The sequence below is a fragment of the Rattus norvegicus genome, chromosome 10 (assembly GCF_021556685.1).
Source record: "Rattus norvegicus strain SHRSP/BbbUtx chromosome 10, alternate assembly SHRSP_T2T, whole genome shotgun sequence".
In the NCBI taxonomy this organism is placed as follows: Eukaryota; Metazoa; Chordata; class Mammalia; order Rodentia; family Muridae; genus Rattus; species Rattus norvegicus.
In genome coordinates this window covers 30,403,588-30,419,397 of record NC_141543.1, presented here as the reverse complement: position 1 = coordinate 30,419,397, position 15,810 = coordinate 30,403,588, and the positions used below count along the sequence as shown (strand labels likewise).

At 39.1% G+C, this 15,810-nt stretch overlaps 1 pseudogene; it reads left to right on the top strand.

Annotated features, from left to right (window-relative positions):
• The first annotated feature begins 14,152 nt into the window (after positions 1-14,152).
• On the top strand, positions 14,153-14,529 carry Snu13-ps1 (small nuclear ribonucleoprotein 13, pseudogene 1; annotated as a pseudogene).
• The last annotated feature ends 1,281 nt before the right edge of the window (positions 14,530-15,810 follow it).

Below are 15,810 nucleotides of genomic sequence, written 5' to 3'. Positions count from 1 at the left end.
ATTCTAATGAGCTGCATTCTCTAAAATCAGAATTGCTGATGTTGGCAGGAAATAAATTTAACTCCCCCGCACAAATAGATACAAAGCGGAATTCTCTGATCCATTTCATTTTCCACAAGGTAATCAAGATTCATAAAACTCCGCTTTAGGATCAGGGCACCAGGGAGTCAATGTCCTTGAGGGAAACACAATCTTCTAATGAGAATTGCATTTCAATGGGGTTAATCGCACAGGATCTGATAAATGGACACAGTGGAATTGAATCTTATTTTATTTGGCTTCGTTGTCCTTTCTGCCACACATTCCATTCAATACCAAGGTAATGGAATATTTAAAATGTGCATTGTGTTGCTTCTGGGACAGAAGCAAGAGTGGAGCCCTCAGTCGAAGAAACAGGAGAACAGGTTGATGGCACATTATCTTCTATGGTTATCGGTGTCTTCAAAATCTTGCTAACTTCTTCAGTCTTTCCCTGTATTGTTCCAAATCATGTCAAGCCTCTTTTGCAGTCTTCTATCTGAGTTCTTTTTACTGTTCCCAACCTGCTTCTGTCTCCACTGCGTTATCCCTAATAAACACCCACACAGCAACCTATTAAGGAGGGCTTTCAGGCTAGGAGGTAGGGGACTGGGAATGATGATAACATGTGCTTTAAAATTGCTTATTTTAAAACATATCATCCTACCTGTCCTGATGTAATTCATACCAAATCCAGAGTGCATGTCTGAAACAAAGAGCACTCAGGACCCCTGGGCCCAGATTCACGCTGAATTGAAAGTCAAGATTGATGGCCTCATATAATAAGTCTGAAACTTGGCATCAACTAAAGACAAAAATTGCATCACTGAAATAAAAATAATTAATGAGCCATGAGAAAGTTTACCCTTCCATCTAGGAAAGAAATTCTGTTCAAGGTTTCAACTCTTATCTCCCGAGTGTCATAGGCGTCTGACTCTGACTCTGAGGACACCAGTGCTTACCTCTATGGTCAGACAAACACAAGAAAATGATAGAGGGAAACTTCTTGTGAGGTAAAAGAATAATGGTAGTTTGGCAGGCCCAAAAGGAAATATGGAGGTGAATTATGAAAGACAGAATACATTAATTAAATATTGGGTGTTGGAAATGTAATTTACGTTAGTTTGATATTTAAAGAATCGATCTGGTGAGGCGGTTGTGTTTGTCAATGTGTTTGGAATGGTTCCCTCATTTACTCTCAAATGTAAATAGCAGAAGCCACTCAAGGGGAGGTGCCATTTTATTGAGAGGAAACTGCAAAATCCATTCTGTGGTCTGCAACTTCCTTCAAGAGTGAGTCTCAGTTAGTGTACATAAAACCCCCAGCAGTGATGACTGACTTGGTGTGAGATTCACCTTAGACATTAGTAGTTTTATTGTAGAAAGTAAATATTATTAATTCTTTGAGAGTTCCATACACTGTATTTTTTTTTAGGTAGCATCTAACTATGTAGCCTATGGTAGCCTCAAATTTAGTACTGGGATTAAAAGCCTACGCCACTGTGATGGTTGGTTTTCTGTCGTCATAGGACAGACTAGAGACACTTGGAAAGGAGGACTCTCAACTGAGAAATTTCTTTGATCCTATTGGCCCATTTACATGATGATTATTGTGCAAGGGCCTAGCTCATAAGGGCTGTGCCCCTACTGGGCAGATGGGCTTTGGTTGTTTAAGAAAGGTAGCTGAGCAATCCAGGGCAAGCAAGCCAGTAAGCAGCGTGGTCTCCCATTTAGTTTCTGCTTCCAGATGTCTTGATTGAGTTAATGTCCTGACTTCTCTTGGTCGATAGATGTGATGTAGAATTATAAGACAGATAAACCCTTTCTTTCCCAGAGTGGTTTTGGGTTATGGTCTTTTTCTCTGCAATTTAAAACAAGCTAAAACATTGACCATACCTGGCTAACAGCATTTTCTTTAAACACTCCCATACATTGTATTCAAGACATTTCAGTTGTTACAATAGGTCTCCTCGATTTCTGGCTCGTTTCCTTCTTTATATTGAGAATATGATGTGTTTACATAACATATATTATTCCCTTTCTTCTCTAAACCCCATTGTTGTCTTTCAAACCTAATGCCTCTTTATGTTTAATTAATTATTACTACATGCATTTTCCTATATACAACCTCCTCAGTCTGTTTCATGTTACTTGTACACTACCAGGACTGACCATTTCGGTATTGGATTAGTAGCTTATGAGTTCCCAGGTTATTCAGCTGGGCGATACTGGTGTCTCTACTAAAAATCTTGTCTTTCTCTTTACTTTCCTGCTATCTACCCATGCTATGTCCTCACATCCAGATTCCTCTATTCGATTATGTTTCATTTCTACATAATAATTTTATTTAGTTGGCTTGTTTGGAATGTTTTGTCATTGACGACTCCATCCTTACAATCTTTAATTTTGTGCAGAGGGTTGTGACAGGCCCACTTAAATATGACCTCTTCTAACAGGATATTGCATGCCTATCTAATCTAAGAACACAAATCATTTGCATTAATTTTCATCCCTTCAAAATGTATTTGTTTGTTTGTTTGGCATGGATTAGAAATCCTCATACATTCCTTTTTTATTATTCTTTTCTGGTTTCCAACAATACAATAACAGCCACTCAGAAAGGCCACTTTATGTATTTCCTGATTCATTTGTGTGTCTAGAACTATGCCCGGTACATGACAATATTTTCTAAGTATTCAGTACATGAACGAGGCAGTGACTGAATGGGATGTCAACTGAAGAAAAACCAAGCATGGGAAAAATCTATCTTGACCATGAATTATTGGTCATTAATTCATAATGTTTGCCTTACATTATAGAATAAATTTGATCTCCTTCCTTCTTAACAGTATTTTTCTCCCCTCGAGCTTTCTTTCAAGTTTCTCAAGACAGTAACTGAAAAAGGCTTTGGATCAAAGAATATGCAGCCCATGTGCCAATGACCAAAACAATTTTCTATCAGAAAATCCAATCACAGCTTCTTTAATCAGGACATAAATCTTTCAGACACACATCACAGACTATACCACATCAGACCAGGGCTGCCATTTCATTTTTACTTTTTGCTATCCCCCCATCCATTTTGCAATTACAACCTATCAGTGGAAGAGGAACAGCCCTGACTAGCAGAGAGAAAGCAATACCCTGAAAAAGCAGTTTTAAACATGATGAACTTGGTACTTTTAGTTTATCTCAGTCTGCAATTTCAACTCTCATGGGACACGATGAAATGGAATCAGGCAGTGCCGGTCAATACTCTGAATTTCTGGTGTAAAGGGGACGGTAGAAAATAAACATTAGCACCCAGAGGTTGTCTTTGCTCTTCTTTTTCCAGCAAGACCCTCATTTCTCCCAAGATCATGGGCTTTAAGAATGATGATGACTGTATATTATATTGTAGGTATTTTTTTGAATAACCCAGAAAGAGCATTAAACAAGAGGCTGAGTTTCCTCTGATCAAACATTTCATCAATTTCATAACCTGTCAGAGAATGCCTGTACGGGAGATGGCTGTTATTGTCCAGAGACATAGTCAAGACAACAAAACAAAGCACGAAGGGAAGCATGATTTGATAGCATCTCTTAGAACAAATTAGCGCACGTTTGTTTGTTATGAGGATTTTTACAGGAAATGTCTAGTTTTCATTTTGTACTACCTTTTGAAAATTTAATACTTGAGGATAGACAGAAGACATGAAAGCTGAAGTAGAAAATAAAGTGAAATATATCAAAATAGATCATTTATATCAAACTTCAGGCATATAATATACATATATGCATATAATATATACTAGAATATGCATAGATGGATATATATATACATATATATATTTATACAGAAAGAGAAAGAGCTAAATAGATATATAGATATAGATATTGATGTAGATATGACTGTAGAAAGTGTTTTATTTGGGTATTTGTTGAAGTAATAACATGTTTTAGGTCTCACGCTTTTTTCACATTCCTGGAATAACCCCACTTGTCTATGCTACATAAACCATTTTCTATGCTGCTGGATTTGGTTTGCTAGTATTTTGTTTAGCATCTTTGCACCTATATTCATAAAAGTTTCTGGCCTGTACAAAAAATAAATAAAATAAAATGGGTTAACAAATTTACAAAATATTGCACTTGGTACCATTAAGGCAGTAAACGTGAGTGTTCTGCTGTCAATGCTCAATCAAAGTCACCTAGCCAAACTTCATTATATAAAGCATTTCTGATGAACAAAGGAGGCTCATATAAAAATAAACAACAATGCTAATTCAAGTCTTATAGAATATAATTGCATTTATAAGTAGCTTAATATACTTATTGGACACATGAAAATCAGTATCATCAGGTTGAAATTCCTAAATTCAATGACAACTTGAAGAGATCTAATAGGCCATGTCCTGGTGAGATGGTTTAGAGGACAATGGTACCAACTGTCACACCTTTACCCAATTCCCAAGCATAAAAGTGTATTAAAAATGCTTATCTAGAGTTATGCTATGCCAAGCCATTTCTGAGGTTCTATATATTTGTGTTACCTAATCATCGCAAAAATTCTTTAAAGTTGCATGGTATGTATTTAGCACATTAAGATCACTAAATTCATAACAGCAGTTGATAAGTGTGGCCTTATTCTAGTCCTTATGCCAAATTTCCTACATATCAATTCTCTATGAGGCCCATACACTTGATAGAGTATGGACAGACTTTATTGTTCATTAATTTAATGAAACAAAATTAAGTGAGAAGTTTAATATTCTAGGTTGAAATGCTCCTAACGCAGATTGTCTCTGATCTCTACAGTAGTCTCAGCTACCTAGGCAGTCTCTAGTTTTCAGGAAAATGTCAGCTATGCTTATATCTTGATTTTTATACCAGCAACATGTTTTTTAAGAGTTATGAGGTTTCACTTTATATGTATGAGTACTTTGCATGTATGTCTATGTACCATTTGCATGCCTGGTGCCTGTATTGTGCAGAGAAGATAATTGAGTCTCCTGGTTCTGGATTACAGAAGGTTGTGAATGTTCAGGCTGGCACTGGGAGCTGTCACCTCTCCAGCTCCTGACAGATTGTTTTACCTTTCCCTTCCTCCCTCTCCTTTCTTTTGTCCTCCATTTCCCCTTTTGACCAGGTATCACTCTGTAATCCAGGCTAGCCTCACACTCACCTCACCATCTTCCTATTGTAAGTCCTCAGATTGTAAATGTGAGGAACCATGCCCGGCTTCATGAAAACAAGAGCTAGGGATCCTGGAGGATTACCTGGCTAGAAGGCAGACACTTTACATGTATTGCTTATACTGCATTAAAAATTCCCAAGAAAAAATGTAGACAGTAAAGCATGTAGTAAATTGTGATCAAATGTGAGGTACGTTTCTGAGATAGAGTAAAAATCTCAAGACTACAGAGAGGTAGCCACAATATTCAAAAGATAGATAGTAATTAGCTCATAGCAAAATAGTTATTTTATGGTAAAAATCTACAGACCACAAAAGACTGAAACAAGCTTTGGGCAAGTGCATGAGTTAGAGATGGATATTGGTATAATCTATGAATTAACATTAAGGTCTTGCCATCGTGATTACTGAAAAGATACTGTCTGAAGCAGACAGTCCTGTAATACTGAAAACTTATATTTAGTATCCTGGAAGAAAGCCATATGTTGCACAGGTTTACACCCACACATGAACTTATCTGTGCTGTCGTTAGAATGATCAATACATCTGACAGAGATACATGTGCCAATTTTTCCCAATCAATGAAAAGAGGAACAATTGTGCTCGTAAATCAACAATCAAAATTTCCTTCTCTCCTTAAGCCCATAATCATTATTTTTAAAAACAATTCTTAATCCTTTCTGGCCAATTAATGTTGTCTTCAGTTTTGTCAATAGGTGGGTAAACATTGATAAATGCTACTAGCATGAAATGGAAAACCTTACAAGCTATCTTTGGATTCTATATTCTAGACAAAAATCTGCAGGAAGATATCAAAGCCAATTCAGGTTTTGATTCATCAAAACCCATACATTCAGTTCATTGCTAGTTCCCTGTCAGTATTTAACCAGCTTCTTATGTTAAGTGCTGATATTGGACTAATTCCTTTACCTTTTCTGTGTGTACCTCTAAGTCTCTCTATGTGTGTCTCTGTGTCTCTTTTCCGGTCTGCCCCAACTCTATGTGTGTGTGGGGGGATGGGTGGGTGTGTGTGATACCCAATGGACAGAAGCAAATATGATTTAATCAATTGTTTTTCCTCAAGTTTTTGTATACTTATAAATCTATAGCAATTTTTATTGGATGTCTGTTGGACTAAACTCGTATTTAAATCATACGGACAGCGTGTAAGGAAGAGTTAATGAAGTAATGGGTTACATTTACATTTAAAACTGCATTTGACTGCAAAGCTTCTGTAAGGCAAAGGACACTGTGCTTAGGACAAAACGGCAACCAACAGATTGGGAAAAGATCTTTACCAATCCTACAACAGATAGAGGCCTTATATCCAAAATATACAAAGAACTCAAGAAGTTAGACCGCAGGGAGACAAATAACCCTATTAAAAATGGGGTTCAGAGACCCGGTGAGAGAGAGACCCAACCGCCTGGTCAGGTGGGCACTCCTGAGGCTGCAGAGCGGAAGAGACCACCAACACTGCTCACCCCTGCCCACATCCCTGGCCCAGGAGGAAAATGTATAAGGCCTCTGGGCTCCCGTGGGGGAGGGCCCAGGAGCGGCAGGACACCTGCCTGAGACACCACCAGAACCTGAAAGAAACAGACCGGATAAACAGTTCTATGCACCCAAATCCCGTGGGAGGGAGAGCTAAACCTTCAGAGAGGCAGACAAGCCTGGGAAACCAGAAGAGACTGCTCCCTGCACACACATCTCGGACGCCAGAGGAAAAAGCCAAAGACCATCTGGAACCCTGGTGCACTGAAGCTCCCGGAAGGGGTGGCACAGGTCTTCCTGGTTGCTGCCGCTGCAGAGAGCCCCTGGGCAGCACCCCACAAGCAAACTTGAGCCACGGGACCACAGGTAAGACCAAATTTTCTGCTGCAAGAAAGCTGCCTGGTGAACTCAAGACACAGGCCCACAGGAACAGCTGAAGACCTGTAGAGAGGAAAAACTACACGCCCGAAAGCAGAACACTCTGTCCCCATAACTGACTGAAAGAGAGGAAAACAGGTCTACAGCACTCCTGACACACAGGCTTATAGGACAGTCTAGCCACTGTCAGAAATAGCAGAACAAAGTAACACTAGAGATAATCTGATGGCAAGAGGCAAGCGCAGGAACCCAAGCAACAGAAACCAAGACTACATGGCACCATCGGAGCCCAATTCTCCCACCAAAACAAACATGGAATATCCAAACACACCAGAAAGGCAAGATCTAGTTTCAAAATCATATTTGATCATGATGCTGGAGGACTTCAAGAAAGACATGAACACACTTAGGGAAACACAGGAAAACATTAATAAACAAGTAGAAGCCTACAGAGAGGAATCGCAAAAATCCCTGAAAGAATTCCAGGAAAACACAATCAAACAGTTGAAGGAATTAAAAATGGAAATAGAAGCAATCAAGAAAGAACACATGGAAACAACCCTGGATATAGAAAACCAAAAGAAGAGACAAGGAGCTGTAGATACAAGCTTCACAAACAGAATACAAGAGATGGAAGAGAGAATCTCAGGAGCAGAAGATTCCATAGAAATCATTGACTCAACTGTCAAAGATAATGTAAAGCGGAAAAAGCTACTGGTCCAAAACATACAGGAAATCCAGGACTCAATGAGAAGATCAAACCTAAGGATAATAGGTATAGAAGAGAGTGAAGACTCCCAGCTCAAAGGACCAGTAAATATCTTCAACAAAATCATAGAAGAAAACTTCCCTAACCTAAAAAAAGAGATACCCATAGACATACAAGAAGCCTACAGAACTCCAAATAGATTGGACCAGAAAAGAAACACCTCCCGTCACATAATTGTCAAAACACCAAACGCACAAAATAAAGAAAGAATATTAAAAGCAGTAAGGGAAAAAGGTCAAGTAACATATAAAGGGAGACCTATCAGAATCACACCAGACTTCTCGCCAGAAACTATGAAGGCCAGAAGATCCTGGACTGATGTCATACAGACCCTAAGAGAACACAAATGCCAGCCCAGGTTACTGTATCCAGCAAAACTCTCAATTAACATAGATGGAAAAACCAAGATATTCCATGACAAAACCAAATTTACACAATATCATTCTACAAATCCAGCACTACAAAGGATAATAAATGGTAAAGCCCAACATAAGGAGGCAAGCTATACCCTAGAAGAAGCAAGAAACTAATCGTCTTGGCAACAAAACAAAGAGAATGAAAGCACACAAACATAACCTCCCATCCAAATATGAATATAAAGGGAAACAATAATCACTATTCCTTAATATCTCTCAATATCAATGGCCTCAACTCCCCAATAAAAAGACATAGATTAACAAACTGGATACGCAACGAGGACCCTGCATTCTGCTGCCTACAGGAAACACACCTCAGAGACAAAGACAGACACTACCTCAGAGTGAAAGGCTGGAAAACCACTTTCCAAGAAAATGGTCAGAAGAAGCAAGCTGGAGTAGCCATTCTAATATCAAATAAAATCAATTTCCAACTAAAAGTCAACAAAAAAGATAAGGAAGGACACTTCATATTCATCAAAGGAAAAATCCACCAAGATGAACTCTCAATCCTAAATATCTATGCCCCAAATACAAGGGCACCTACATACGTAAAAGAAACCTTACTAAAGCTCAAAACACACATTGCACCTCACACAATAATAGTGGGAGATTTCAACACCCCACTCTCATCAATGGACAGATCATGGAAACAGAAATTAAACAGTGATGTCGACAGACTAAGAGAAGTCATGAGCCAAATGGACTTAACGGATATTTATAGAACATTCTATCCTAAAGCAAAAGGATATACCTTCTTCTCAGCTCCTCATGGTACTTTCTCCAAAATTGACCATATAATTGGTCAAAAAACGGGCCTCAACAGGTACAGAAAGATAGAAATAATCCCATGCGTGCTATCGGACCACCACGGCCTAAAACTGATCTTCAATAACAATAAGGGAAGAATGCCCACATATACGTGGAAATTGAACAATGCTCTACTCAATGATAACCTGGTCAAGGAAGAAATAAAGAAAGAAATTAAAAACTTTTAAGAATTTAATGAAAATGAAGATGCAACATACTCAAACTTATGGGACACAATGAAAGCTGTGCTAAGAGGAAAACTCATAGCGCTGAGTGCCTGCAGAAAGAAACAGGAAAGAGCATATGTCAGCAGCTTGACAGCACACCTAAAAGCTCTAGAACAAAAAGAAGCAAATACACCCAGGAGGAGTAGAAGGCAGGAAATAATCAAACTCAGAGCTGAAATCAACCAAGTAGAAACAAAAAGGACCATAGAAAGAATCAACAGAACCAAAAGTTGGTTCTTTGAGAAAATCAACAAGATAGATAGATAAACCCTTAGCCAGACTAACGAGAGGAGACAGAGAGTGCGTCCAAATTAACAAAATCAGAAATGAAAAGGGAGACATAACTACAGATTCAGAGGAAATTCAAAAAATCATCAGATCTTACTATAAAAACCTATATTCAACAAAACTTGAAAATCTTCAGGAAATGGACAATTTCCTAGACAGATACCAGGTATCGAAGTTAAATCAGGAACAGATAAACCAGTTAAACAACCCCATAACTCCTAAGGAAATAGAAGCAGTCATTAAAGGTCTCCCAACCAAAAAGAGCCCAGGTCCAGACGGGTTTAGTGCAGAATTCTATCAAACCTTCATAGAAGACCTCATACCAATATTATCCAAATTATTCCACAAAATTGAAACAGATGGAGCCCTACCGAATTCCTTCTACGAAGCCACAATTACTCTTATACCTAAACCACACAAAGACACAACAAAGAAAGAGAACTTCAGACCAATTTCCCTTATGAATATCGACGCAAAAATACTCAATAAAATTCTGGCAAACCGAATTCAAGAGCACATCAAAACAATCATCCACCATGATCAAGTAGGCTTCATCCCAGGCATGCAGGGATGGTTTAATATACGGAAAACCATCAACGTGATCCATTATATAAACAAACTGAAAGAACAGAACCACATGATCATTTCATTAGATGCTGAGAAAGCATTTGACAAAATTCAACACCCCTTCATTATAAAAGTCCTGGAAAGAATAGAAATTCAAGGCCCATACCTAAACATAGTAAAAGCCATATACAGCAAACCAGCTGCTAACATTAAACTAAATGGAGAGAAACTTGAAGCAATCCCACTAAAATCAGGCACTAGACAAGGCTGCCCACTCTCTCCTTACTTATTCAATATAGTTCTTGAAGTTCTAGCCAGAGCAATCAGACAACAAAAGGAGATCAAAGGGATACAGATCGGAAAAGAAGAGGTCAAAATATCACTATTTGCAGATGACATGATAGTATATTTATGTGATCCCAAAAGTTCCACCAGAGAACTACTAAAGCTGATAAACAACTTCAGCAAAGTGGCTGGGTATAAAATTAACTCAAATAAATCAGTTGCCTTCCTCTATACAAAAGAGAAACAAGCCGAGAAAGAAATTAGGGAAACGACACCCTTCATAATAGACCCAAATAATATAAAGTACCTCGGTGTGACTTTAACCAAGCAAGTAAAAGATCTGTACAATAAGAACTTCAAGACACTGAGGAAAGAAATTGAAGAAGACCTCAGAAGATGGAAAGATCTCCCATGCTCATGGATTGGCTGGATTAATATAGTAAAAATGGCCATTTTACCAAAAGCAATCTACAGATTCAATGCAATCCCCATTAAATACCAATCCAATTCTTCAAAGAGTTAGACAGAACAATTTGCAAATTCATCTGGAATAACAAAAAACCCAGGATAGCTAAAGCTATCCTCAACAATAAAAGGACTTCAGGGGGAATCACTATCCCTGAACTCAAGCAGTATTACAGAGCAATAGTGATAAAAACTGCATGGTATTGGTACAGAGACACACAGATAGACCAATGGAATAGAATTGAAGACCCAGAAATGAACCCACACACCTATGGTCACTTGATTTTTGACAAAGGAGCCAAAACCATCCAATGGAAAAAAGATAGCATTTTCAGCAAATGGTGCTGGTTCAACTGGAGGTCAACATGTAGAAGAATGCATATCGATCCATGCTTATATCACCCTGTACAAAGCTTAAGTCCAAGTGGATCAAGGACCTCCACATCAAACCAGACACACTCAAACTAATAGAAGAAAAACTAGGGAAGCATCTGGAACACATGGGCACTGGAAAAAATTTCCTGAACAAAACACCAATGGCTTATGCTCTAAGATCAAGAATCGACAAATGGGATCTCATAAAACTGCAAAGCTTCTGTAAGGCAAAGGACACTGTGGTTAGGACAAAACGGCAACCAACAGATTGGGAAAAGATCTTTACCAATCCTACAACAGATAGAGGCCTTATATCCAAAATATACAAAGAACTCAAGAAGTTAGACCGCAGGGAAACAAATAACCCTATTAAAAAATGGGGTTCAGAGCTAAACAAAGAATTCACAGCTGAGGAATGCCGAATGGCTGAGAAACACCTAAAGAAATGTTCAACATCTTTAGTCATAAGGGAAATGCAAATCAAAACAACCCTGAGATTTCACCTCACACCAGTGCGATTGGCTAAGATCAAAAACTCAGGTGACAGCAGATGCTGGCGAGGATGTGGAGAAAGAGGAACACTCCTCCATTGTTGGTGGGATTGCAGACTGGTAAAACCATTCTGGAAATCAGTCTGGAGGTTCCTCAGAAAATTGGACATTGAATTGCCTGAGGATCCAGCTATACCTCTCTTGGGCATATACCCAAAAGATGCCTCAACATATAAAAGAGATACGTGCTCCACTATGTTCATCGCAGCCTTATTTATAATAGCCAGAAAATGGAAAGAACCCAGATGCCCTTCAACAGAGGAATGGATACAGAAAATGTGGTACATCTACACAATGGAATATTACTCAGCTATCAAAAACTACGAGTTTATGAAATTCGTAGGCAAATGGTTGGAACTGGAAAATATCATCCTGAGTGAGCTAACCCAATCACAGAAAGACATACATGGTATGCACTCATTGATAAGTGGCTATTAGCCCAAATGCTTGAATTACCCTAGATCCCTAGAACAAACGAAACTCAAGACGGATGATCAAAATGTGAATGCTTCACTCCTTCTTTAAATGAGGAAAAAGAATACCCTTGGCAGGGAAGGGAGAGGCAAAGATTAAAACAGAGACTTAAGGAACACCCATTCAGAGCCTGCCCCACATGTGGCCCATACATATACAGCCACCCAATTAGACAAGATGGATGAAGCAAAGAAGTGCAGACCGACAGGAACCGGATGTAGATCTCTTCTGAGAGACACAGCCAGAATACAGCAAATACGGAGGCGAATGCCAGCAGCAAACCACTGAACTGAGAATAGGACCCCTGTGTAAGGAATCAGAGAAAGAACTGGAAGAGCTTGAAGGGGCTCGAGACCCCAAAAGTACAACAATGTCAAGCAACCAGAGCTTCCAGGGACTAAGCCACTACCTAAATACTATACATGGACTGACCCTGGACTCTGACCCCATAGGTAGCAATGAATATTCTAGTAAGATCACCAGTGGAAGGGGAAGCCCTGGGTCCTGCTAAGACTGAACCCCCAGTGAACTAGACTGTTGGGGGGAGGGCGGCAATGGGGGGAGGGTGGGGAGTGGAACACCCATAAGGAAGGGGAGGGGGGATAGGGATGTTTGCCTGGAAACCGGGAAAGGGAATAACACTTGAAATGTATATAAGAAATTCTCAAGTTAATAAAAAGAAATGTTGTCCGTCATAAGCATTGCCTTGGTCATGGTGTGCCTATACTACAATGGAAACCCTAACTAAGACAGAATTTTTTTGTTTCAACATTTTCCATTCTTCTCAGTGTTCCATTGCCTCCTGGCTCCTTTTCCAGCTGCTCCTGCCACTAGACAGCTGGCGAGACTGAGCTCATGAGCTTAAGTCTTCGTCTTCTGTCCAAACATCACTGTCATTTCATGTGCACTTATACTTTCCATATGAATCAAAAAACAAACACAATTTTCTTTATCTCCTCTCTCGTTTCATTCTGACATACAAGCCCCAGAACCTCAAGCTTAAACACACTGACAGTGACTTAATCTGCCAAACCCAAACATCTTTTTGTGCCTGACCTTTCTTCTCTGGTTCAGGTTTGCATCACGGCCTAACTCTAGGATCATTTTGCTACCATTATTGTACTTCTTTGAATTCAAGGTGTTTCCTTGAACTGGGCTTCTCTTTGGGGTTCCACACATTCACATTTCCTGGATATTTGCCTCGTTCCTGTCTTCCTCATGGTGTGCTGTCTTCCCAGTTGTATGTGGAAATAAATAATGAACACATCTTTCCCCTCAAACCTTTTGACTCCATCTTCTACTGAACTTGTGTCTTCCCTGCTTTCTCAGTATTCTCCCAGTAACAACATATGCGCCATCTTTTAACTTTTCATAAATTAGGCCCCAATAGCCAATAGATTTTCTTATGCCTAAATCATCCTCTTAAATCTGTAATCCTTAGTCACTGTAGCCCAAGATCATATCCTTCACAGACCTTTGAGCATTTCTTTCATTATTTCCAAATGAAGAACGAATCACTAATTGTGTGATATTATAGTGAGTGGATAATTTTTATTTAGTGTTAAAGTTACAGTTCTACTATGTGATAGCCAGGCAGGGCTTGGTTTCTTTAAGGGTTTTGAACATCTAGATTTACTGGGAGTATAATTATCTGATAAATATCTTGTACTTACTGTCGGAAGTTCCTATACGTTAAGGAAAGTAAAATGTTGCTGGACATAATGAGATTTCAGAGCATTGCAACTCAAGAATCGCCCTTTTCTAAGAAAAAAAAAGTGTGCTTATAGTACAATTTTTGCGGTACGGCGTTTGAGTTTGTGTGAGGCGGGCTGTTGTTGAGGTGCAGTGGTGTCAGTCCAGCCATGATGGAGACTGATGTGAATCCAAGGCCTATCCCCTCGGAAATGTCCACTTCACCAAGAAGCTGCTGGACCTGGCTCAGCAGTCCTGTAACAGCTTCAGAAAGGAGCCAGTGAAACCACCAAAACCCTCAACAGAGGCAACTCTGAGTTCAATGTGACGTCAGCGGATGCTGCGCCCTTGGAGAGCATCTTGCACTTCCCTCTGCTGTGTGAAGACAAGAGTTCCCTACGTATTTGTGCGCTCCAAGCAGGCTTTAGCATGGGCTTGTGGAGTGTCCAGGGCTGTCATCAACTATTCGGTAACCATCAAAGAAGGGTCTCAACTAAAGCAGCAGATCCGGTCCATTCAGCGGTCTATTGAAAGGCTCTTGGTGTAGGCTATGGCCTCTGCCCTTTCCTGACTACTCCTGCCCTGTTTGTGTGCTGTATTGTCTGATGGGATATACTATTTTCAGCCAGTTTCTATTACATTTATACTACATCTGGTTTTTGTATCTTTTGTCTTATTTTTGTCTTAACAGGGTTGTGTTTCACCGTCTCCTCATTCTCTTCTACCATTTTTTTCGTCTTCCCTTAAAAAGATAAGTGAATGATAGCTAAGACAGGTGAAAGGCAGAATATCACAATAACCTTAACAAGAGGAAGAACCAGGAGAAATTTAAGCCAGGGATAGTGTATACTCCCATCTGCAAATTCCCTCCACTGTTCAGGGCAGGATGACAGTAACACTGGTCCCTTGTGCCTTTGATATAAGATCTCCATGTTACCATGACTGAGGAACATTTTTTGGATAACAGTCCCTCCTACTCCTTATCATTTGAAGAAATTTGATAACGTTAGGCCTATGTCCTGGTGTCATTTATTAATGTCCTGGTGTCATTTATTAATGTCCTGTGTGTTTTTGATGAATGTAGCCTTAAATTCTCCCGTATCTGAGGCAGTAACAGCTCAAAGGGTTTCTGGGGAAATCGTGGCTATTTGGAACTTAGAACAGAGGTAGCGCTAGGAGGAACCATCCTCTCCTTGGTAAACGGGGATTTCTTGTGGAGCCCTTGAACAGCCTGTTCCTCCCACAGCACGGGTCAGGTGTGTTCTCTGTCACATGAAGAAAGTGATAACATGTTCAATAGTGAGCATCCTAATAAATATGCTCACATTTCATTTAAAAAGACAATTTTTTCAATGACTATTTATGTGTGAGTGTGGGGTGAAGACACATTATTTTAAATTTCTTAATTTACTTTTATAATTTTCACATTATAGGTGTGATATAATGTAAGGCATGTGCTTAGTGTTGCATTGATACTACTGTTTGTCAAGGTAGTGGTTTTTTTTTGAGAAATAATGTTTCGAAATATAAGGTATGTAGATAAATGGTTAGATAGAAAAGTCTATAAAGTAAGAAAATTGGAATGATGCTTAATATAGTTACAGATATTAACTCTGATCTTCTATGAACTCATTAGATTTCTTTGTATAATACTGACTACGTGCTTTCGGTTAGATAATGCACAGGTCAGGTTCTGATCCTAATGTTAATCACCCTGGCAGTCTTCTTTAGTTTAGTAATCTACAATAAATGCCTTTTCATTCATTGCTTTAATTGCCAGAATTTTTTTTTGAAAAAAAAAAGCATTAGTTCTAGAGTTTGTGGAACT